Source organism: Podarcis vaucheri (assembly GCF_965113315.1).
Source record: "Podarcis vaucheri genome assembly, chromosome: 8".
Lineage (NCBI taxonomy): Eukaryota > Metazoa > Chordata > Lepidosauria > Squamata > Lacertidae > Podarcis > Podarcis vaucheri.
Window position 1 is genome coordinate 53,108,139 of NC_138766.1, and position 22,614 is coordinate 53,130,752.

The window sequence follows — 22,614 nt, forward strand, 5'->3', positions numbered from 1 at the left end:
AGAGGAGCAGAGTGGGGCAACATGGCTCCCCCGGCTTCCCAATGTTGACGTTGCTGCCAGTAACTGAGAGGGGAAGAGGCAAGGTGGCAGGAAGAGTGGCACAGCGTGGGCATGTGGCAAAAGCGCTGGACTGGCTCTGCCACTGTGCCTGCACTGACCTCACTACCACCTTGCCCCTCCCCTGGTCCATGTTTACTCCTTGTCCAGTTTAACAGATGGCAGGGCTGGTTATGTGTGCAATCTTCTGATAGCAGTACATTAAGTTTGGCAACCAGCAGTGCCCTCGGCCAAGGGAGCTGGAGTCCAATAACACCTGCAGCCGGCCACAGGCCCCCCCTTTCTGTGACACCAGATTATCAGGTCCTTGTCTAGAGAGACAGGGCATCCTCTGCATAGGCAAAGGACCTCCACCTGCACGTGCAGACTTGAAAGTTCCCATTTCGCAGCTGCTGAAAGGCAGAGCATCTCCTAAGGAGCAGAGCGACACAGGAAGTGCTCCTTTGTGCTGCTGCCGCTGCAGCAGGGCTGTGGATGCTGCTGTTACTGGAGGTGACCTGAGCTCACCGAGGCGATGTCTGAGCAAGCAGGAAGCTAAGGAAGGCGCGCGGCGTTGGTCGCCGGCGTGACAGAGAGCGCTCTCCCGCCTCCGCCGGCAGCCCCACACAGGCGCGTGACGCACTCCGCCTCTGGGCTGGGCTCTCGCCGTTGGCTCCAGTCCCTCTTCCCTTTTTCGCCCGCCGCTCCCTCGCGGCGCGCCAGGACCGCCCCTCCCCGGAGTAGCCCGCCTCGCCCGCCCGGCTTGATTCACGTGGCTCTCGGGGTGGAGCGGCAGCCCAAGCGGAGACCGAGGAGGGTGGGGAAAACAAAAGGCAGCTGTCAAAGGAGGAGAGCGGCGCGTTTGGCGGCAGCGGCGGCCCAGCCCGGCAGGAGCAGGTGAGTGACGTGCCGCGTGAGGAGAAGAAGGTGGCGGCGGCGCTTCTCTCCCCTCACCTCAGCGCGCGCCTCAGACTTAGTTGCCCGCAGAGCAGCCCGCTGGTAGGTAGCTGGCCGGCTGGCTCCAGGTTGGGTTCGACGTCTGCCTGGTGCGAGGGAACGGGACTCGCTCTTGCCCGGGCTGCCAGGGCGAGGGGGGAACTCGGGGCTGCCACGCTGGCGCTCTGAGGGGCTTTCCACAGAGCCGGCGAAAGCAGCCGAGGCGCGCGCTTTCCGCGGTGGGCAGGGGCGTCATTGCGCGGCTGAAGTGAAGCTCGGGAGGAAGGGGAGAGAGGAGTTGTTTTTGGTCTGCGTGGGAAGGAGAGGAAGCGCAGAGGGAGGCTCTCGCCACGAAGCGCCAGGAGATTGGCAAGAGGCAGCCGAGGTACAAAGAAGCCCTGTTTGCCGAGGAGGGAAGTCGCTGCCAGCCCCAGGAGGAGCCTCTCAAAACAAAGCTGCCAGGGCTGGGGATGAAACCCACGGCACTCCACACCCCCCCCCCCGCGCCTTGGGTTGCCAACTTGAGGTTTAAAAAAACAGGCCAATGGGCAGAGGCAGGATGGGCTAGTGGGCGGAGCTCCGTGAAGTTTTGACAGGTCTGGGGCTTTGCTTGGCAGGTTTCAGTGGAGGAGCACAAGGTGGACTAGTGGGCTGGGAGGTGGCCTCAATAGCAGGAGAAATGGCACCACCGCTTGAATCATCTAAGGCTGCATTCCTAACACGGCATCCCTGGAAGGAAGGGAGAAAAGCTGCCAGGAGACAGACTGTGAGCTGTGAGTAAGCTGCCTAAAAACGAAATTGAGGCTTCAGAGTAGACATAGTAAACACCTACTTCCCAAACACTGGCAAGCACACTGGATAGGCAAGTGTGCAAATACTTTCTAGATGGCAGCAACCCTACCTGTTCCCTTGGAAAAAGGTGTTTCCTTGTTGGGAGGGGCTGGATTGCTTGGTGTAGGAATTGAAGTAGTTGAAGCACTGGTCTTAAACTTGCCAGACAGTCAACTGAAATGTTAGCTATTGAGGGCATTCTACGTTTTAACACATAGTTACTTTCAAACTTTTAAAACTCAAGCTCCATCAAAATTTAGCTGACTTTCCTACCCCAGTCCTAGCCAATCTTTTGGCAACACACAGGGCCCTCCTACATACACACAGCTGTATGTAAGCATTGCTGTGTGCCCAGAGATCTATGGGCAGGGGCCCTAAGCCAATGCTGTATTGGAACTGTGTGTGACATTGGTTGTGTGTTTAAACGAGCAAGCTTACTTAATCTTGTCACTTCTATAGTGGGGGGGGGGGACAGCTGCAGATGCCCCATAGAATCATAGAACTGGGAGGGACCACAATGTGCTCTTGATTTGGATCATGGCCCAACACCAATTTTCTGCTCAATTTTCATAGTGTACTCTCTGAAATGAGTACACTTGGGGCCAAATAGCAGGCAGGCAGGCAGGCAGATGCCCCTTTTCAGCAGAAAACTGGTCTTGGACTCTGACCCTGATCAGGTGCATGTTCTGGATCTGGGGGCCATCACTGCTTTTTCTACAAAGTAAAAACTTCCAGGCGGAGGATGTTTGTTTAAACTTTGGCCCTCAGACTCCCTCCTAAAGCTGGGGAAGGAGGCTGGAATGAAAAGTTCTCTGAGGCACTCATGCTTGGCATTTTGATGTCTGTAATGCTAGATCACTGTAGCTGGGGGGGGGGATGTGTTCCTGCCCCTGCTTTGGTGCAGGTTTCTATCCTCCCCTCAAACCTCAATATGCACGCATGCATGCCACGCACACAGGTGTATTGCACACACACCCTATGGGGGACCACTTCAAAGTTTGCAAATCAATGCCATAGAGAGAGTGGTGCAGCTTAAACCATTTGGCCTCTTTCTGTGGGTTGGCAAAGGGATTCATGCACACACAAATAACTCTGGCAAGCTGTGAACCCTGTGTGTATGTAGGGAAGAGGGTATTTAATTTCATTGGGCATAGGGATTTGCTCATTAGTTATCTATTTTTAGACATGCTCATCTTGAAGAACAGCTACATTCATCAAGGATGTCTAAAAGGTTAGATACGGTACGATCTGGAGGCAGGAAAGATTCAGTTTCTCACTTCACTTTAAAAAAAAGCAAACTTGGCCTGATCTGTTCAGGGATCTCCTTAACAAACCAAGCCCTGTACAAATTATGGATGTTGTACAAATGAGCAGAATAGCTACAAAAATAATATTTCAGTGCTAGCTATTCACTCCCCCCACCCCAGCTTTGCATAGTTCATCTAGCAATGTGTATGGACAGTACTACCGCTAGATATGGAAATAATAAATCTTTGGTTGCTTTGAGTTACAGTCACTCTCAGGATTATTCTGTCTTAAAATCAGTAAGGGCTGCTGATTTATTTATGCTAAATGCTTTAGTTAGGTCTTGCTGTTGAGCTAGAGAGCAAGTGTGTGAGAAATAGGGGAGAGAGAGAGAGTTTAATAAAAAATTCAGTAGATAAAATGCACAGCTGTTTGAATTGAACATTAACTGGTGTGACCTCAGCAGCTAGTTAACATCCAAGATTCCCCTGTGCCCTGAAATATTCCAATATATGTGTTATCTCCAGCTGGTCTCAGGGGCAGTAGGTATATAGACTAGGTTTTTCCAGGAAACCTTGTTCTCCATGCTCAGTTGTGTGATAGGAATGGTAGTAGAGTCTAACAAAAACACAGTGGTGTTTTTATCTGAAAGTCTATTTGACATTATTCTTGTTTCGCAGTGGAGAAAAGTAAGATACAGTTTGTTTCCATGCTGAATTGAAGGTTAACCTTTAAAGCCCAAAATGGCATGAGATCTGAGTATTTTAAGGACTGGCTTCTTCTGTGCATTCTTCCCTGCATGCTCTCGTCATCAACAGAGGCTCTACTTCAGAGCCTTCAACCCTGTGAAGCCCAGTGGGCAGCTACCAGGGAAAGAGTATTTTCTGTAGTGGCACCTACCCTATAGAATGCTCTGCCAACTGAAGTCTGCTAGGCTTTGTCTCTAAGGAGACCAACAGAAACTTGGTTATACCAAGGCCCTTACCAGGCTATTTTACTGTTTCATTTCAAAGGTTTGAAAGTTTTAACCACTGCCCCTATATAAATGAAGATGTTAATATGCTGATTTTTTAAAATTCCTTTTAACTTTTATTGATTTGTTAACCACCTTGGATACCTTTTTTGGATTAAAACAAAGTATGTTGTTAAATAAATAAACCTTACAGAAAAGCAGGAAGTATCATAAAGGTGTTGCAGGGCTTTTTGTGTGTGTGTTATGTGATGGTTGTTTTTCTCCTCTGCAGATCCTGCTAGTATGTTTGAAATGGGAATAAATTTTACATCTGGCTTGTAGATGTTTAGCATATCAGTGTGATAGGCACTCTCAAAAGCACTATGATCTCTCGGTGGGGGGTGCGGGGAAGCAGGCATCTGAAAGTGCCATAACAGCCACAGGGGAGGGACAAGGCATATTGACTAATGCCAGGAATCATTTGGCTACTAAATCTTATTAAAGGCACTTTGTTCCGCTGTTTCTTGCAGGGGAAGGTGGCATTAATTGAGAGTGCACAGCTGATGCTGCCATGTAGAAAGTAAATGCAACAACTGTAGGTGGTAGAAATCCTTCCTGTAATTAAGCTGTGTAAAAAAAGAACGGGGACCATTTAATACTGAAATATAAACTTACTTTTAGCTGGGTTTCCCCCACTTTGGCAATACAACTGATGAATAGGCTGCAATGAGGTCCTGTCCTAATTCATCTAAAGTTAGCTGTAACCAAATTCCATTGAAGCCAATGGGACAAGTTACCGTATTTTTTGCTCTATAAGACTCACTTTTTCCCTCCTAAAAAATAAGGGGAAATTTGTGTGCGTCTTATGGAGCAAATGCAGGCTGCGCAGCTATCCCAGAAGCCAGAACAGAAAGAGGGATTGCTGCTTTCACTGCGCAGCGATCCCTCTTGCTGTTCTGGCTTCTGAGATTCAGAATATTTTTTTTCTTGTTTTCCTCCTCCAAAAACTAGGTGCGTCTTGTGGTCTGGTGTGTCTTATAGAGAGAAAAATATGGTAACTGAAAACAGTGAGACTTCTGAGTAAATATACATAGGATTGCACTGTTAGTTACACAACTAGCTATAGATGGATTGGGACCATTGTATTTATTTGTCATTGCATACAGTATCAATACCTTTCGATTATGTAAACTAGAAATCTTTTTGCTGTAGTTGAGTAGTAGTTAACTAGAGCCACTTTTTCTATGGACCTTGAGAGACACTAGGAGAATTTGCTACTTGGTCTTTATTGAGAATAGCAGTCATAAAAAGGCTCAAACTACAGCAAAACTTCATGTAAGGTTCTGCAGAAGAACTTAACTTGGATAAATTATTAACTTCACAGTTCTGTTTCCTACACAGGCACATCTACTGATTGTTCCAAACAGTGGTAAGCGTTACTTACATTGCAATGTTGAGAGGGATAATATACCCTTAAATCCCAACAGTATGTGGGAGCAGAGGTGTATCTAGGGCTTGGTTAGGGCAGCTTATGCCAAAGGCCTGTGGCTCAGAATGGCTAGAAGAAGCCTGTTTGCCCATCCACACGCTTCCTGGGTTGCTCCTCTGCTGCTCTAGGAAGCCGGGCAAAGTGCACAGGTTCCTCTGGCAAGGGCGCAAGGGATGGAAAGGTACCAATACAGCTCATTGCCAGGGGCACAAGGGAGCCTAGGTACGCCTCTGTGTGGCAGATCTGCTTATTTTGGTACAAGCACATTCTGTTGCACTCAGATGCATGCTCACTAGTTTGCAGTCAAACAAAAGTATATTCTAAAAGTTTAAAATGGGATATGGATTCCCTTATTTTAACTGACGTCCAGGGCATCTTTTAACACCACCTGTCCTAAAGAGGAATTAGATGGTGGTCAAATTTCTTATGCTCAAACAAATATCCTGTTTGTTAAAAGCATGGCTCATTCAAAAGTTTGGCAAACATTACTTTCTAATGGCAACAAATACCCATTTTGAGGGGGTAAGATATTATTGAACTACATCCATGCATGTTTGAGACAGTTTCCTTTTGGGTGCAAAGGATGTACAGTGGTACCTCGGGTTACAGACACTTCAGGTTACAGACTCCGCTAACCCAGAAATAGTACCTTGGGTTAAGAACTTTGCTTCAGGATGAGAACAGAAATCACGCTATGGCGGCGCGGTGGCAGCAGGAGGCCCCATTAGCTAAAGGAGATTCTTCAGGTTAAGAACAGTTTCAGGTTAAGAATGGACCTCCGGAATAAATTAAGTTCTTAACCCGAGGTACCACTGTATACCTTTAGAGATAAAAGGCCAATACATTTCTATTTAACATCTCATACTTTACATATTCTTTACATAAAATATTTATATGTCTATATGTTCTCTTTTAAAAGTCTGTTTATGAATAACTTTGCAAATTAGGCCAAGCCTTATTTCAGAATGAAGAGTATGCAAGTCAGATTGCAGGTGATCAAATGCTACATAGTCTGGACCCATTTCTGTGCAGGTGCCTGTATGTCTTTCATAGCCACCGCTCCTTTTGTTTGCATTGTGCCTCACCATATCAATTAGGACTAGAGAAATATGGAACAACATTGTTAAAGCAATCAGCACTTAGGTATTCATTGTCAAACACTGTAAACTCTTGAGTGAAACTGACAAGGAGCTGATGTGGTAGGGAGTGCTTGGGGTGTGGTGGAAGTGCATTTGCCACCACATTCACCGCGTTATGAGGCATGTTTCTGAGGCAGATAATTGTGCATTCAAACCACCTCCACCCTATTAGTAGTGCAATCCTATACACACCTACTCATAAGTATGTCCTACTTAGTTCAGTGTGGGGCTTTCTCCCAGGAAAGTGAGCACATGACGGCAATTTTAGAATATATGTCTGTCTGCACCTTGAGAAGAAGCAATTCTTTGGTGAACAAGAATTATGCCAGCCACTCTAATGTGCCTTGTACATGATGTGTCAGAATGCAACTCGCAGTGGGCCTGTCAAAGGAGAAGAGTATCTGCCCTTATGCTTCTTCTGTCAACAGCAAGCCTGGAATCTACATTTTATTGTTCCAAGGGAATACTTTAGGACAGGATTCAGACATGACGATTTGTTGACCCCTTGTTGAAGCCTATGATTTGTGACAGTGTTTAATCCTACTGAGTCATATGGGGGGAGGTCACTGGAGGTCTACTGAAAGAATAATATAAGCAGGGTGGAAAAGCAGTCACTGAAATTTTTATCCTGACCCCTTCCCCCCTCAAAATACAATGTTTTTAGAATCTATCCTCTTCTAGGACCTTGTTATCACAGTGGAAACTCAAATAGTTTGCAGCAGAAGTAGGCAACAAATTACTCACAGGCTACACCCAACACTGAGTATGATTCAGAATTATGGGGATCCTGCTTTGAACTTGCTCCACTTCATGGGCTTATGTCAGGAGTTAATTTGCTTGTATGCTGGGCAGCTCTGCATACAAGCTCTGCATCTGCTAGCTGCATAAGTACTTTGCTTTTAAATATGAGTAAGACTGAAGTCTGGGTTTAAAAATAGTTTTTTGGGCAATCAGCCACCAGTCTGTTGCTTGTGTTATTCAAGGTTAGATTATTATTAGTAACCCACCAACAATGTGTGCTGGACATTGTACAGCACGCAGAACTGACGGGGTCACTTGAGCTGTGGGTTTTTTACGCTAAATGAGATGAACACAATTTCAGAGAAAAGGATCTGTGTTTTATAGTAAAGTTAAGGGAGTTAGATGGTAGCAGACAGTGAGCACAGAATGAATAAATTTGGGCAAAGTCCAAATAAGCTTTGAGGAAAGACTTAAAGGGAGGGATGGAAGGCAAATCCACACTATACTTTTAGAACATGTCCAACACACATTTAAAAGACATGCCTTGCCCCTACAACTCCCAGCCACGTTAGCAAACTGCAGTACCCAGGATCATTAGTCTATCTTGTGGGGCAGAACAAAAGAAAACACATCTGCAGTGGAAACCAGTGCTAGCCTTGTGTTGTCAAGCAGGTCTGGTGAGCAAGGACTTGGTTACTTCTAAGTTCTGTACAACTCTGGGCACCCTGATGGCACTATGTAGACATAGAATACTAATAATAGTAGATGCTCTGAACAAGAGAATAGAAATGGGAGAAAGGGGAAATCATGGAAGAGTATTTGGGGACACGGGCAGACAACTTTAGAGGTAAGGACCATGAACTTAAAGTAATGTGCAAAATTAAGGGGAGAAATGAATGGACAACAGAAATTATGGGAAATCATTTAGTATAGGATTCCTGTGTTATTTACTCCTAAAATACACACCTAAAGTTTGTGAATTACGGTCCTCACTACTGATTTTGCTTCATATGGCATCTAGGACAGAAGCTGGCTAACATGTTTGCATCACTGATTGTTCTTTCAACCCTTAACATTTTTGTAACTTAAGCTAGCTTCCCATGCTCTTTTAATCATCCTGTTCTATGATTAAATATGTCAAGCGATATAAACAACTCAGTTTGTGGTTTCAGAGTAAGGGCAGAGCTGGTGCTCCACCCAATATACCCAAGTGTGGGGGAAATGCTGCAGAATAAATGCTGCATGAATGACTCTGCTTTTGGAGCCCTTAACAAAACCTCAGAAAAACAGGTTAAGAGAGGTGCTGTAATATAGGTGGTGTTTAACTAGGAATGACAGCTAAGTCTTAAAAACTAGGGGACACTATCGGGACTCAATGCTCTGGTGGGAGTGAGGACTTGCTAGTCAGTAGACATGCACAATACTGCATTGTTCTTGAAAGAGACAGTGGTGAAGGAACTGCCCAGAAGAATTTTGGCAGGGGATTTTATTCTGCTGCTATTGTCTCTCCTTTAGTTGTTCTTCTTCAATTTCCGCATGGATTACAAACTGACTTAAAATTCAAAGGCACAAACAAATTCAAAGGCTCAAACAAATTCTAAGGCTGAAAGCCACCTTTATTCTGAATAGCACTCACAGCAGATTAGCCACAAGGACCTACTGACTGCACAATGCTTGGAAGTTGACCTATTGCAATGGAAAGGCCACATAATATTGGTAAACTACTGTGAAATAGGATTCTGAAGGTTGAAAAGGTAAGGAGAATCAGTTGCACTGTGGATGATTAGAGTTGGAGTATAGAAGAGGGGGACTATCCTAGTAAATCCATTTGTGGATATAGCCCTAAAATAAAATATTCTGAGAAATATGCCTCTTTGAGAATTCAGCACCATTAAAAGGGGAACACTGCAGGGGACTTTGAGCTTTGGTGGTTGGTGCAGTTCTCACTTGATAACATGTAAATGTGGCAGCATCTCTTTCAATGTAAGGAGTCAGTTTGGATCCCTGGTTCCTCTTTCAAAAAAAATCTTCCAAAAGCAGCCCAGCTGTAAGAGAAACCTGAGTCTGAGGTGTTTCACACGGTACATCTGAATACATAAACTTGGATCAGGGGAGTTGTTGTCAAAATATACCACAGGACATGTTTCACTTTCAAGTTGCATTTCTCTCTCTTTGAAATACCCTTAGCCACTACAGATATAGGCCACTTTGGAAATGAACTTTCCCTTGCTCAGTTATTTAATTTGAGAAGGAACAGATATGAGTTTGACAAATGGGCCTTGCAGAACGCCTGAAACTATCCTGCAAGCCTGATTTGCACCTGGCCATTCTCACTCTAAAGACCTTTCTGACCTTCCAACCATTTCCCCCACTCTCTTATCAGCATTTGAAACAACTTGTGCATCCATTTTAACTGCAATGTAAATATTATTTTTAGAATCACTGTTCCACCAGGGGCGCTGTCCTGTGCCAAATAATACATTTGTACAGCATACCCAAAATACCAGAGCAGGACAGTACTACTACCATTTGCATCCCAAGGCGGTGTTTGACTCCAGTAGTACAGGAACTAGAGATCTTGTACAGTGAACCCAAAGCTGTTGCCATAGCAGAATGGAATTGCAGGACTTTGCAATTAACTGTGGATAACAGTAAACAGGATTTCTGCCAATGTGACAGTGTGCTTTTGTAGGAAATTTTGCAGTGTTTGAATTACAGGGGGAAGCCCCCTTAACAGCATGGGGACCATAATGACTAAAATGGATGTGGGGGAGAATCTGGGGCTTCTGGATTTCATTAATGCCTCCCTAATTAAAATACTGAAGTTTTTACCTTTTAGTCTATCTAAGCAAATAAAGCTTGTCTGTAGTGCAACTTACTACAGCCCTAGACTTTTGCCCTAGACTTCAGTAAATGAGATATTAAATGATAATTGCTAAAATATAAACAACTATTTTCAGTTAATTTCATCTTTATCAAAGATGATAGAAATATGACTCAGCTCATATCATATACGTCTTCTATCAAACTGCGAAGTTGCATTTAATTTTAGAATAACCTTTCTTGCAGTTATAATGGCACTTATTCTCTGAGTTGTAACAGCTTTGTAACTTGGAATCATAGAATAGTAGAGTTGGAAGGGACCCCGAGGATTATCTAGTCCAACCCTCTGCAGTGCAGAAATCTTTTGCCCAACATGGGGCTCAAACCCATGACCCTAAGATTAAGAGCCTCATGCTCTACCAACTGAGCTACTCCAACTTGTAGCTGATCTCTTTCTTTTTATTAGATTAACATCAGAAAAAGATTCCTTCTTTTACATCTAAGTTTAATACTTAGTTTCACAATCTGGTAATGACAAAGCAAAGCTAAGGCCACCTAGCAAATGAAATGCTTAAGGGAGGAAGTTAATGACTTGGGAAAAGAGAACAGGACATGCTTGCTATTACTTTCTGTATGCAGCTAGACCTAGGGAAATTTTTAATAATATACATTCCATTACTTTCACATACAACATCTCTAGTTCCCTATGGGATCCTCACTAAAATGGTGAAGACATCTTGAAATTAACAAGTATTGAAGGACAACATTAAACTTCGTTAGATGGATTTTAAGCCACATTTTCCTTATACCGTTTGCTACGGTACATGAGTCATTAAATCTGTTCAAAGAAATTGTGAATCATAGTGCCAAACAAACAAACTTTGAGTTGAAGCTATTTATAATCAATGGTATTTCCCAGGAGTACAATTTTTAAAACTAGCTAAACCAAAGCTTTTTTCTATAAAATTGCAGAGGGGTAAAAAGAAAGCAGGAGACAGCTCTATCCCCTTCTTTCTGAATGCCCCAGGTGGGGCAGATCCACACCATACATTTAAAGCTTATTCAACACATATTCAAAACACATGACTCCAACCCCAAAGAATCCTGGGAAGTGTAGTTTAAGAGTGCTGGTAATTGAAGCTCTGTGGGGGGGGGGACTACACTTCCTAGGATTCTGTGAGGGAGTCATGTGTTCTATAGTGCATTGAATAACCTTTAAATGCATGGTGCTGTTAGTTACAGTGTGCTCCTTAGCCATGGCGTAAGTTACATTGAATCCAGTGGGGCTTACTCCCAGGTAAGCAGAACTGCAAGCATAGTTACTTCCTTCCCTGTCTCTCCTAAGCTGTTTTCTTCTTTCTTTTCTCTCTTCTAACCAACTCCTAATATCATCCAGCTTGACTCCCAAGGCTACTAGTTAAAGTCTAGTTAAAAATCGAGGCAAGAAGTAGTTAGTTTGTGATGCTGAAAATATGGATATTGATTTATCTAGCAGTAAAGACCTATCAATTTTACTTCTAAATTCATCCCTCTGTGTTTAATAGAACTTACTCCAAAGTAGTTATTAAAAGGTTGCAGTCTAAATAATACTTTCAAACTGTCTCTTACTTTCTTCCAAAGCTAGATAAAGATATCAAAAAGGGAAAGTGTTTGTGTTAGTAAATGAGGGGCTTCAGAATAAAGTCATTGCTTGCTAATTCACTTCAGGAAGGAAAGCCCTGTCATCAGGCTTAAACAAAGGAAGTGGTTAAGGTAGTAGTTGGTGGGCTGTTGCTTGTGCAGTTCTTGTTAGGAAATGCATAGCCTGTGAAAGTATATGAGACAACTGTAAAATGTTAGGGACATGGCTAGATGTTGGAACACTACCAGATAGCTCATATGTGGATTCCACTCCAGAAGGCCTACAGATAGTATTCTATTCTCAGTGATGACATAACTGATGAAAAGTCAGAATTACTTCCCCATTCTGGATAGGAACTAATGAGATATAAAACAACTTTGGCTATGACAGAGATGTGGGCAAACCAAGAAAGTGTGAAAAATCACTGGGCTTTTTTCTTTTCTTTTTAAAGCAAACTAACATTGCTTTAGAAATTACCTTCTGTCAGACTTCTCATGTTTTTTTAATACAGCATTGAAATAATGAACAGCAATGGATTGCAGTACTCCCAGATACACACCATTTAGCTGGGCTAGGAGTGATGCCTATTGAACTCAATGGGACTTATTTATGAGTAAATGTGTCGGTGTGCACCAGGTCACATGCAGATCATAAATTATAAAACAACTTCTGTACATTGGTTGTGTAGTGTGGGCTACTCTTTCTCCATACCCTTTAAACTGATACACAAAACCTGTTTGTCACTCCACCAGTACAGTGGTACCTTGGGTTAAGAACTTAATTCGTTCCGGAGGTCCGTTCTTAACCTGAAACTGTTCTTAACCTGAAGCACCACTTTAGCCAATGGGGCCTCCTGCTGCCGCCGTGCCACCGGAGACGATTTCTGTTCTCATCCTGAAGCAAAGTTCTTAACCTGTGGTACTATTTCTGGGTTAGTGGAGTCTGTAACCTGAAGCGTCTGTAACCCAAAGCGTATGTAACCCAAGGTACCACTGTAAACAAAACCTGATTGGGATGATTGTGCTGGCTGGAGCAGATGGGGACCTCTGGAAGGCATGAGGTTGGGGTAGGCTATTCTATGCTAACTCCAGGCAAAGTTAGGAAAGGTGAAAATGTGAATCTCTACCCCATGAGCAGGCTTAGAAAAGATGCTTCTCTGGGTGGCTTGCTGTATTTTAAAGAAAGCTTTAAAGCACTGTATTCATCCTTATAATTGTACTGTGGTTTGCTTATTGCCTGATTTTGTGGTTCCCATGCCAAGGCACTTCAAAATCTTCACTGTAGGGAATAGCTCTTTAAACGCCTCTTATGCTGAATAATGCAAGGTAAGCAACAGAGTTAGTTTTTTATATCCATCTTTGCAGAATGTAATGGACTCTCTAGGATTTAGAAACACTGCAAAACTGAGTATAGAAGTGGATGCCATTATTTTCTTGTGCATCCCATGTAAGAAAGTATTAATACTATCCTTTCCACGTAGAAGTCATAGGGGCTGCCCTGCATCTAATTGCATACTTGCTGTAGCTTAGAGTTCTTTGATCCTAACTGGTGTCATAGTGCCTTCTACTGTAATACCTTTTGATTTTCTGATGTCCTACACCAGCACATGCTGGTTGGGGTTGATGGGAGTTGTAGTCCAAAACATTAAGAGGGTACCCTTTGGGCAAAAGCTACCCTACGCTATGCAATGGTTTCAGAGCATCCAAGATACATCTTAACCTGTTTATGTTAAGTGTGCCTGCATTTACCGGTAAATGGAGTTTGTGCATTGTAGCAAAAGGTCATCAACTGTCTTGAAAAATCAGTTCTCTGGACTGATTCTCCCTTTCTGTCTATCAGCAACTTTTCTCACTGCAGCTCCTCCTCTGTTGCTGCTACTTCCTGTATGGGTTCTGCAATGATTGCTGCTCTTTCTGAGTCGGTATTAGAACACATGTCTTTCTTACTCTGGTCTTTAGGGCATTTTCCATATAAAGCATGGACTAGAAGAGAGTTTATACAAAGCTGTTTGTTATGGAGGTGTACTACATTTTGTTGGTTGTAGCAGTGATAAAGGAAACTGAAGCTATGGGAACATGATCAAAAAGAGCAACATCAATGCAGCTGAATCTTGAATCCTTGCCTTGGCACAGCTCTGATTTGTCCTAGGCGAATAAGAAATTGCACTGCTAATTATTATTTTTGTCTTGCTTGCAATTTGCTTCAAATTTAGATTTCAGTTTAGGTTACGAATGTTATACAATATCTATGGGAGCGAGGTAAATGTTCAGAGACCCATCACATCCAGGATTGAGTATACAGTACTAAAATTCAAAAATTAGGCAGAACTTGGCTCTCTAAAACTACAGTATATTTAGCTAGAGAAAGTGTGGCTAACAGAGAGATCAGTTATGTTATCTGGGACTGTAAAGCACTGGAGTCTGGAGGACGGAACAGTGTCACATCTGGTAACTTTGCAGGCCAAACAGAGAAATTGCAAAACTTAAATTTTAAAAGGCCTGGGTGAATAGTAAGGTTGCTGAAAAGAAGACCAGGCAATGCCCTTTATTCAGCGGATCTTTCTCATAGAGATGTGTGCATAGCATTGCAACATTGAGCACATTGCTGTATACACACCATACATTTAAAGCACATCTGCACCCCCTCCAAAAAGGCTCTTGGGAGCTGTAATTTACCTCTCACAGAGCTACAGTTCCCAGCACCCACAATTCCCATGACTCTTGGTGTGGGTGGGTGCTTTGTATGGTGTGTATGCAGCCGCAGAATGTCAAACCCTTTTCAAATGAAATCCTTAAATTTCTAATACCCTCCTGCCCTTTCATGTCACATGATCAGTGCTGCCTTGATCTCCATTGAGTTCCTCAGTGCAGAGCCACTAGCTATGCATACGTCAAATAATGCTATCAGTGCTTGTAATCCCAGGTACAGATACGGCTGCTAACCAGGAGACATCTCCTGTTGTTAGATTGTCACCCCGTGGTTCATTGCTCTGCAGTCTAGATGGCAGCTGTTGTCTCCTATAGGATTTGGGTTGAAGAAGAAATGAGTGTGGTCTGACTTTTGTAGCAGAGAGCAGAAACTGCAGAACCTAGATACACATAGCTGAAGTTCAGTTTGCAGTTACAGTATTTGAAAAAAAATTACACTGCTTTTCAGTTTTGTAAGCACACTAAAATAAACTTTACCGCTAAGCTATTTGACAGTCTTCTTTGGTCTGGTCAGTTGACTGTAGGTTGAAACCGTTCTATGTGCTCAGTATTGCATACTGTGTAGATTTACAAAAAAAATTACTCTGCAACATTCTACTGCGATTTAGTAATATTTATAGTCATTTTGTGTCATTTACAGCATTGTGTTTGAGTTTATTTAAATAGCATAGTGACATTTGTCCTCTTCTGATAACCGGATAAGTTGTTTGTGATAACTATTATGTGCTATTTGTACTTTTATTTCAACATTTCAATAACTAATGTTTATAATATTTGAGTAACTGTATAATGTTTAATTGCAGGTCTGTGTTTAAATCAGATTTCCTTATCTAAGTGAAGTTTTCTGAAACTATTAACTTTTGTTGCATAAGATGTAATTGTCAAAAAGATTACACATTAGAGGTTTCTAATAAGCCTGCATTTTTGCAGAGGTTGTTTTATGCGGAGTTTGTTCTGGGCTTCAGCTGGCAAACAAATGTGATGGAAAAGGAAACAGAATACTTTGATAAGGTTGCAAAGTGATAGGACCAAAAACACGGATGATTTCTTGGCAGCCAGACATATCTTCCTGAATGGGGGCATAGATATTGTTTTCTTCTACTTGAAAAGAGCTACTGGTTACTGGCACTGCTTTTGTTCCTTGAAATGAATCACACTCAGTTGGATGGAGCCATTAATCCATTTCCCTTTCAACTGACCTATTAGAAAGCAACCCTTCTTTGTGCCTGGCATTGCTGATCATCTGTTGAACATCACTACAAAATACAATTCCTTACTGCATTTCTACATAGAACAGATCCCTGGCTTGTTTGGTGTTGTTGTTGCTGTTTTTTAAAAAGTAACAACTCTATCCTTTTTGGAATAGGGATACTTTTTACATACTGGCTTTCTTACTCCAGTGGGCTTCTGTCCCCTGTAACTAAGTCACAAGTTAGAGCTAGTAAAATCAACAAGTAAGATTCCAGACTTACCATCCGCAAAGTGATGGTGTCTGATCTCAGCCATGAATAAATGGTCTAAATCAGGGCAGGTTCAGTGTTGAGGGTAGCGACATATATCACTCTATCCTCCAATTCTTCCTACTGATCATACTCATAGTCTTGCTGTTAGAGATCTGATCATAGCTACAGTTGCTTTTATAAAATAACATTTTTAATGTTGGCTGTAAGTGTAGCTAGGTCCTTTTAAAAGTCTCAGTATGTCTTTGGGTTATTGTTTCTACTTCACAGTAAAGAAACTGGAATAGTCCAGATACTTTTAAAGGTTTCATGTAACTTTAGACAGGAAATTTGCCACCATTGTGGTTAAGCATCAGCGGCATATGTGCCCTCTAGGCAACCTTGCCCACAATGCTTCTCTCTGTGGAATGACCCCTTTGTGCAAGACATGGAATGTCGGCACTGCTCCACTTTGGAGGAAGAGAAGGAAGATGGAAGAGGTGGCAGCGGGGGAAATGAGGAGAAGGTGGCGGCAACAGCATCCCATCTTGAGATAGTGGAATGTCTTGCACTTGTCCTGCCTGGGCATGATGTTTGTTGGGAGACTTCAAAGTCTGTTGTGTGTAATAGTGTTAAGGTGGATTATAGGGGATGGTAGGAATACTTAATTAAATTAGTCTCTGCCAGATGCAGAATAATTTCAGGATGCACTGATGGTTGCTGAGAAGGAATCGGCAATGGCTGTTTCCCCATGTTTTGAAGAACCTTTCTAAAGATTCTCGGCCTTTTTCCTTTAGCATTTTAAAACGCAGGAAACACACTCTGGAATGGTGCTTGGATTAATATAGTGGTGCATAAATGTCATCTTATACAGATGCTTTATACTTAGCCAGACCATTTGTCCATCTTGTAATGTCTGCTTTGGCAATAGCACTCCAAAGTCTTGGGAATAAATCTTTCTCAGTCCCCCATGATACTTTTAATTGCAGTAGCCACAATTTTAACCTAGGACATTTTGCATGCAGCTATGGGTATGCATTTTGCATGCAGCTATGGGGGACGCGGGTGGTGCTGTGGGTAAAACCTGAGCGCCTACGACTTGCCGATCGCATGGTCGGTGGTTCGAATCCCCGCGGCAGGGTGCGCTCCCGTCGTTCGGTCCCAGCACCTGCCAACCTAGCAGTTCGAAAGCACAATTAAGTGCAAGTAGATAAATAGGGACCGCTTACCAGCGGGAAGGTAAACGGCGTTCCGTGTGCTGTGCTGGCTCGCCAGATGCAGCTTGTTATGCTGGCCACGTGACCCGGAAGTGTCTGCAGACAGCATTGGCTCCCGGCCTATAGAGTGAGATGAGCGCACAACCCTAGAGTCTGTCAAGACTGGCCCGTACGGGCAGGGGTACATTTACCTTTACCTTTACCTATGGGTATTCAAAGGTTATCCTGAAGGAAAAAGAAAGAGTGATTTTGGGCAGTGCTTTAAATATACCATAGAGCTGATTCATATAAACAGGCAGTGCTTTATCTTCTCCATGCTAGCATACATTCAGGAACCATAACTTCTAGACCAGTAACAGAAATTGTTGTGGATTCCCCTGTGTATGCAGCTGAGTCCCACTTAACATTTTTCTATGTGACTGTGTGCCTCAGTGCATGATCACTTGCTGCTGGGATCTGGGCCTTGGAGCAATGGTTGGACTGGGAATAGAAATGCAGAGTAAAGGCTAACTTTGAAACAAGTTGCCTCTTTTGATTTACAGAACTGTCTCTGGAGAATAGCAAATGGAGCAGGGCCTTTTCATGTTATTATATCAGGCAGTTAACCTGGTGTTCACTTTAATAACCCCTGACTCCTTGATACTTCAGAAAGTCAAGTTCCTGGGGCTGAAATACCACAAGAATGTTCTGATAAGATATTTGTGAGCAAAACTATATAGCTGGGAGCCAAACTCGACATGGTGTTAGATGTGTGAAGGCATCTGTCTCTTTCTCTCCCTTTGGCTGAAAGTAGCCGTTAAGGGTCTTCCGCCCTCCTGACACAATCTGATCCAACTTTGAATGCCCAGTGGCTACAATTAGCAAAAAGACTGAGAGAGCAAAGAGACATTGGAATTGTATTAATGCATCACTGATGTCCTATTTACCGTAATTTGACTGTGAGATAGACAGCTTTTGTTCAGTTAAGTTCACAAGAAACTACATCAACTAGTATTCTAATCTGGAAGCAGTTTGGATAGCTTTGCATAGGCTTACTTACAATTACAAAAGGCCACCATGTATGTCAACATACTTGTTCTGCTTGCTCTGTTGTCCATCATTTAATAGTAGCTAATAAAATATTTATGACTGTATTCCTATGGATATGATCACTTGCCTATGAAAATTTTGAAGACGTCTTTAGACAGCATGATGGAGAACTTCGACAGTTCTGCCCGTGGCCTTGAGTGAATTCTATAGATCTTGTTATGGAATGTCAGGTGCTGCAAGCTCTTAACTCACTGTGAAATCAATTGAGCACCAGAGGGCTCAAGTGAGAGTTGTTCAGATGAATGCTTGTCAGGCTCATTGATAATGAAAAGTGGTATCCTTGGCCCTGAAGATTAGGGGACATAATGTTGGTAAGAGCTTTAAAGTGCATTTAATGCAGAGACTTAAACGGCACTAAAAATAATCTCACATACGTATTGTTTTCTACAGTGAAATGTTTCTTGTGTTGCTGCTTCTGTGTGTGTCTACTGGGTATTTAAGTGGATGATTATCGAGTTCTGAAACTAACAAGTTAGTTAGTTTCTTAAACAAGTTTGGAATGAAGTCCTAAGTTCCATGGAACTGATTTCATAATGCATGTTTAGGATTGCTGCCTAAACCAGCCCAGTAACATCGTCTTTATATTTGCATAAGCCATTATTTGACCTTCAGCACTGGAGTAACAATCTAGCAGTACCGGACTGGATCTAGACACATCAAAAAAATGTTTTGGGAAAACGTGTTATAAACCTCATACAGTGGACCCTCGGGTTGCTAATGTGATCTGTGTGGGAGGCACATTCGAAACTCACAGTGTTCACAACCCACAGTGCCACGTCTGCGTGTGCGGGTCGTGATTCGGTGCTTCTGCACAAAGCACAATTTAGCACTTCTGTGCATGCCTGAGCACCAAAACCCGGAAGTAACCCGTTCTGGTACTTTCGGGTTCAGCGCAGTGCACAACCCAAAATCGCATAACCTGAGGCGTCTGTAACCCAATGGGAAAGCACATTGGTGAAAGATGGAACTCCAAAGCACCATCTGGTGTCCCAGTGTTATAATGCATTTAAAACACTATTTCTTTACTAATGTAGCTATGTCCCTGGTGTCTTTGATGTGACATTAGCAGAGTTCTGAGTCCTTTACTTACCTGTACAGACTGGTCTGGAATGTCTCTGCAGTTCTATCATTCCCTCTAATAGGCACCCCAGCCCCTGAGTGTGGAAGTGAATATCCTGTATATGTGGACTGATAACATGAAAGCTTGTTACTCTAAAGAATTTATGGACTTTGGCTATTGTTGGGGTGGGGAAAACATATACACTGCATACGTCCTGAGCAATAGAAGATCTAGAACATCTTCACATCATCTGGGTGGATCCCCCCCCCCATGCTTCAGACTTTTTGCTCTTATGTTCTGCCCTTTTGTTCTTATATTACAAGAGCTTAGTGGTTACTTCTCTTTGAGGGCCCCATACCACATAGAAACCACATGGAAGGATCTCACTGCAAGAGCCATGATAATCCTCCACACTCTGATGCCAGCATCATTTTTTCCATACAATCATGTCCTTCCCTCCCATGTTGTTCCCTATGTTCTTATGTTGCTATGGGGAGTGTGGGGTGGAGTAAGAAGGGAGTGGCAGCCATGTGGCTCCTATAATGAAAGAACGGGCTCATAGGCTGGGGCAAATAATAATGATGGGAGAGAATACAGTGATTACTGTGATAGTTCTATGCAATACGTGCAAAAAGCATTTCCCCCCATTTCTCTTCAGAAGTAGATCTGTGTAGCAGAAGACTCACTGTGGCTTTTAAATTTTGTGTGTATGTGAATCAATTTTCTATGGAACTTCCCAGTTCTCTTTGCATTGGTTTTTGGTGGTATCTCCATTTTTTGTGGTTTTCCACAGAGGTGGATCATGAACAGGACTGTATAGAAAACTGCCATTGAGCCAACGTCCTAAGATTATCGACTTTTTATCTAATGCACTCCCCCTTTCTAAATCAAGTTCAGTAGTACAGTTCAGTAACCTCAGACTCTGAACTTGGTAGTTTAATAGGGCCTCCCTTCTTTAGATGGCTGTATTGCCTCATTTACTTCAAATTGTGGTAAGCCAACCCTGATGAGTTTGGGGGAACCTCATTCTGCTGAGTGAGGCTCTGGATACCTGCCCCAAAGTCCTGCCCTGATGGTACCACTGGCAAATTAGCCTTCCAAGTCTATAAGTATGCTATGCCTGGAGAACGGTCAGCAACCAAAGCAAGGCAGTACAGGTGGCAGGGGTGGCAAATGGGTAGAATTTTCAGTGGTCTGGAAATGATGCTTCAGTGCCTTTCATTGCTTTTTGCACCTCATCATGATTTCTCAAAGCAAAACAACTGACATAATATGTCATACCTTCAACCCTGTAAGATGTCAGATTCCCTGAACACAGAAGAAAAATGTGGCCTGCTTGATGTCCTGAATTGAGTTGAGGCAGAGGAGTTGCTGCTGGGCAGAATTGATTTGACCAGAGATTGGCAGAGGAAACCTCTGATGACAAGAAAAGAGGGAGGCATCCAACTGCCAACTCATTGAGGCAAAAATAGTCAACATGATTCCATGCAGACCTTCTTGAGCTACAACTCCCACCATCCCTGATCTCTGACCATGCTGACTGGAACTGGTGGATATTGGAGTCCAAAACATCTGGAGGGTACCACACTGCCTGCCCCAACCAAAATGAAAGAACTAAGAGATTTGTGAATAAAAGCATAAGTTAGAAAGCCTTTATCTTCCCTCTTCAATTGGTGCTAGGTGTGTGTGTGTGTGTGTGTGTGTGTGCGCACACACACACACACACACACACACAAGCATACAAAAACAGAGCCCCTAGTGCTATCCTACTTGTGCACACACACAAACTAGGTTGACAAGCCAGAAGGTTACCATGTATCAGTCAAGGAACCTGGTATAGTCCAGATGTTAGTGATCTCCCTTATCTTGCAGAGCTTTTTGTGCCTGGCTTATAATACATTTTCATTTGTTGTAATGGAACACGTAGTAGTGTGTGCTTCTAAGATTGGAGAACTGAGGTGAGCTAATAGCTTAAGGGAGTTTCTCTTCAGAGAATGATCCTCTACCTAAATCAGGGCTGAGAATCCATTTTCAGCCTGGGGACTCCATTCCTTGCTGAGCAACCTTCTGAGGGGCACACACCAGTGGTGGATGAAGCCAGAGGCAAAAGCAAGCAGAGCAATGGGTGTGAATTTTATCTTTGTACGCTAGGCCAGCTTCTGCACAGACTTTCATACCCCTCCCTACCATCCACTACACTATAGCTCAAGGACATGTTCCAGCCACACAAATATATATGTGGCGCAGGGTCAGCAATAGTTGATGGGCTATGGCTTCCATTGTCTCTGACCATTGTTGACTGGCACTGATAGGAGTTGTAGTCCCAACAACACACTGGAGGGCACCACGTTGGCTGCATTGGACAATACTCAGTGAGATGGAGCAATGATCTGACTTAGCTTTTTGTCCTGCTTCCTTAAGTAGCTTCCTATTCCATGCATCATTTAATGAATATTAATCATTGAAATCACTTGGTTTAGCACTCCATATAACTAGGAAATTTAAATTTGCACCTTTCTGTCATGTGCATGAAAGTGTTGGAAAGGAAATGTGGCAAGGTCTTGGTGCTTGAGGGTAAGAGTTTCAGGGGAACTGACAGCTTGTACTTGGAAGATATCAAGTGATATGCTGAAGCGAATGGAAGCTGTTAAGAACTGGAAAGTAAATGAAGGGTAATATCAGTTCACTTGACGCGTTTTCGAATGTTGCCATTCAAGAGGGGAAAGTATTGCTTCACTATGAATCTGAAGGATCTCGGTGTCCTGAGAGGCAATCTGTTTGGAGGGTGCAAGGAGAACAAATCTTACCTAACCATAGCAACTAGAAGATGGCTGTGAGATGGTTAAGTATTTAGCTACCCCAGATAGCTCACACACAGTGTTACATGACTGAACGTTGCAAACAAATAGTGCTTTTCCATGTGTACAGATACCAAAAGAAGAACAAGGTGGGATATTACTGCTGCTGCGTGGGGATCGTCCCACCAACCTCAGTCTACCCTCAGCCCACCCTGCACATGCCTGCTTTCTTACCTACCACACTGCTTGTCTGCCATATCCTTCATTTTATATTACAGGCCTAAATTTCAGTATTTTCATATTTAGGATATCAACCAGCATTTTATTCTGGAGAAGACATATAAAACACTTTTTGTTTTTTGCTTAGGTTCAAACATCTCTGAACAGTTTCTCTCTGTGTGTTTTTTATATCTTGGAGATAAACACCTTTGTACTGCAGCATGATGTAACATTCATACAGATATCCTGATGTGTCCTATGGGTATTCACA

General features: G+C 43.0%; 1 protein-coding gene and 1 long non-coding RNA gene across 4 annotated transcripts in view; one reads left to right on the plus strand and one right to left on the minus strand.

The window, feature by feature from the left end:
* LOC309539080 overlaps positions 1 to 22,614 on the minus strand; it is a 204,004-nt gene that overhangs the window by 96,080 nt on the left and 85,310 nt on the right. The gene's annotated exons all lie outside the window — the stretch shown is intronic.
* Positions 713 to 22,614, plus strand: part of MAPRE2 (microtubule associated protein RP/EB family member 2) — an 86,358-nt gene continuing 64,456 nt past the window's right edge. Inside the window, exon 1 of one of the 3 annotated variants that reach the window (XM_082234846.1) lies at positions 713 to 933. The gene's annotated coding sequence lies outside the window, so the exon portion shown is untranslated. Of the gene's footprint in view, positions 934 to 1,015; positions 1,036 to 1,663; positions 1,746 to 22,614 lie in introns of those variants that run through there. The other 2 variants (XM_082234848.1, XM_082234847.1) reach the window with 2 other exon arrangements.